Consider the following 3,697-nt stretch of genomic DNA (forward strand, 5'->3'; position numbering starts at 1 on the left):
TGACAGTATGATTCTCATCTCTCTGTCTCTGAACCTGAAGAAAACAAGGTCTTCTGCTGTGTCAACAGAATGCAGCAGAATCCTTCTGCTGTTTCCTTATCTTCTGCAAAAGCCATCATTTCTTTCCATGCAAGAAGCGTAACCTCTCCTGCAGGCCATTTTAGTTACTGGAACTGCATCTGCCTTCTCTCTGCAAATAGTATTGTGATTTTCCTTCTTTATCAACCTGATTTTATTAACTTCTTTGTGGTTTTTATTCCTACTCCAGTTTTTAAAAACTATGACTCAACACTGTAAGAACTGAAATGTATTATGATGTATTAATATTTTGTAATGTTAATTAACAAATTCATATCTTTCCTTTTATTAAAAAATTAATATATTTCTCTAGTCAGAGAAGGCTCAGCTAAATCCTTCCTCTCTTGCTATTCCTCCACCAGTTACTCACTTTTCTGTCCATGCCCCAGTTAAAGAAAAAAACCCTCTGCCGCCTTCTGCATAGTCTCCTACAGAGTATAGTTACAGTCTTCCTAACCTCATCCTTAACATATTTATTCTGCTTTCAAGTACTTCTTCTCAAATCCCTTTTAAATCTCACTTCCCTGCTACTTACATGAGTTATGTGTTCTAAGGGGCACTGATAATTTTTCCCATCACCTCTACCTGTCTGATCTAACCTTGTAATTAGCAACGGGCAGAATGTGGCTAAACAGTGCGTGTTGTTTTCAACAGTAAGGGCTTAAGAGTAGAGTACCTATTACTTTACAAAAGGCATGAAACATATAGATTCTGTGTAGTTGTTAGGACAGATTCAGTAACACTTTGTGACAGGTCTGGATGCAGAAACCGTCAACACTGGTTGCTTTGGTGAGTGAGAAAGATTTGAAGGTGGAAAACAAGTAATGAATGCCTCAGCTGTGTATTGTTAGGACCTTAAGGAGGACATGCATTAGTTACTGTTGTCCATCATTATTAAGTAAAATCACATTGATCTGATTATTAATTAATAGAGATGGCTTGCTACTGTAGAGCAAGAAATTGCTATCTGCAAGACTGCAGGATGGAGCCACGATTTTCCTGTGTACTTTTGACTGGGAGCACACAGGCCTATCACTTTAGTTTTGCTTGCTATAGGGTTTGACTGGCAACAGTTTTATATATATATATATATATATATATATATATATATATGTAAAGACTTGGAAAAAAACCCCTAACATCTACACCAAGGAGGCAGGCATGGGGAGTCAGTCTCTGGTTTCAAGCCATGCGCCCAAGCTTTGGATACAATGCGTGAGGGTTATTAGGCACCTCTGAAACACGCCCTACAGAAGTGAATGCTAAGGTAGCTAGGAGGAAAGGCTAAAGAGAAGGAATGAAGCCTAAACCCCTGTGGAATTTTACACTTTGCTCTGGGCCATACTTGCAGCAAAGCATCTCTGGGGGGCTGGCACCACGTCAGGGCAGAAATTTCTGATACAAAAAAACAGGAGAAAATCCTTCTCATTTTCCCTCCTCCTCTAATGTGCATACAGTGATTAGACCTGGATTTTACAGATGCACTTTTTTAAAAGGGGATTAGGATTTGGGTGGCTCTGTGCACTGCAGCAACAACCTCCTTGTGCCACAGGAAATACACTGATCTGACTACCTAAGGCAGGCAGGCCTCCAGGGTTAGCCATAACTGAAAGTGGGGAAGAACACGTGTGGATTTTATGTATATATTTTTGTCATCAGGGGCATAAACTCATTTTGGCGGAGACATAGATATGTTATAAAGATATATGTATGAGTGCTCCATTATGGTCTCAGCCTCAGTTATGAGAGTCATTGTCTGCTTTTGTAAGACTGAGTGGATTCAGTTCAAGATATCACCAAAGGAAAAATCTCTGGACCGTAGCTGGAAATTAGACTAGGGAAATAAATAAATAAGACTCAAGTTTCAATGCTCGTTTTGGTGGGGATCTTGGCAGGAGTATATGAACAACTGTTACAACTTTAAAATAACAACACTTAATTGTGCAGCGTTCAGGAGCAAAGATCTGATTTATTGTCTATTCTTAATGCAAGAAAATTAATTAGTAGAGACAAGAGTAAGGTGTGAGAGACTGACACCCGAGACCCTGGTTTGGAGGTTCAGAGGGTGGGTGCAGTGAGAATGTGGGATAGAGATCTTGTTTGAGAGAAGGCATTTTGTAGAAGTGAGGCAGAGTGGGAGACAGGGATGCTACTGCTGCTGGTGCTCACCAAAGTACAATGAATGGTAAGGGTTTAAAACCTAGTATCCCTCTGCATCCCAAGTGTTTGGAAAGGACTGCACTTGAGGCTCTACTCGTCCCACTGCCAATTAAAACCAAGATGTCTTTTTAATAAAGTGCTAAAATATTGTCTTTCTCTAGTTACATTTTTATTATGCTGCTGGGGACAGAGGGGCAAGTCTAAAATGTGTGTGGAGGAGATGGAAAACCTGGTGAAGTTGTGTTTGAGAAATGCTGATGCCACTTACCATAGCTTGGTGTGGACTGTGCAGTCATTGCATGTACAAAATTAAGGCTGGGTAGGCCTACTACTTCAGAGAGCTGGTGCCCAGCTTCTCATAAAAAGCAAGCAGGACAGCCTTGGCAGGGGTGGGAACCAGTTATCCCTGCTGCATGGGGAGAGGCTCACCATGCATAAACTGACTTGCTCCAAATCCTCTGAGTTTGGGAGATGTATCTTTCTGTTAAAATATCACCTGATAGTTCAGCAATAGTTTTCATGCTGTCAGTCTGCAGCCTAAGAAACAACCATGTTAGGGTACTGAGAGCTGGTGCCACCTCACTTGTTTTCCTTCTAGCAGCAAAGACACCCTTATCCAAAACAGTACAGGAAATCTGCCACTGCTGCAGGGACCCTTGCAAGCCACAGCTTGGGTTCAGTAAAGGAGGGAAGCCACTTTTCCTGGAGATAGCAGGAACACTGCAACATGCATGGGGGGAATGGCAGCAGAGCAGCCTGGCTATGGCATGGAGTGAGGAGCTGGGAGCACTGGGAAATGCATGTTTTAACATGGATGGTGCTGGGGAGAGGTCTAAGATGGTGTCTACTTCACTTCTTGGTCCCTGCAGCATCCCCAGCAAAGCTGCACACCACGCCTGGCCTGCCAGTGATGCACCTGTAGGGGCACAAATCCTGGCACTTGCTTTTGGGGTTCCCACAACCTAATGTCTGATGCTACCAGCCTCATGAAGTCTTACTCACCTAACTGTGTGGGTGCTGCTTTGGTTTTCTAGCTGTAAATGTAGGCTATTATCTGCATTGTATAATTGAGGGGTGTTGTTGGCTTTCCTCTGTTTCTTTGCCTCAATATTTAACAGCTCACCTCTTCCTTTCATACCTCTGGCGTGACTTCTGGGATGTCATCTTGGGGACTGCTCAGAAAAGCCCTCAACCAGTGAAGATCTGGCATGCCATAAAAATGCCCTATGACTAGGTCTTAGGTGCTGGTTAGGTCTAAACTGGAATTTCCTGGGAAAAGGCAGCTCAAGTATCCTAGCTGGTGGCACTCTGAACTGCTGTGAAGGTGCAGGGCCAGGCTGGCACCCACGGGGTGTCCCTCTGCAACAGACCTCCTGTGAGTGCAGACACAGAATGCAGGGGGTAATTTAAGGAAGAAAAAAAATCGTTTAGCCACTGTTGTGTATGGGACGAGAGTGCA

Source organism: Chaetura pelagica, unplaced genomic scaffold (assembly GCF_000747805.2).
Source record: "Chaetura pelagica isolate M959 unplaced genomic scaffold, ChaPel_1.0 scaffold188, whole genome shotgun sequence".
Lineage (NCBI taxonomy): Eukaryota > Metazoa > Chordata > Aves > Apodiformes > Apodidae > Chaetura > Chaetura pelagica.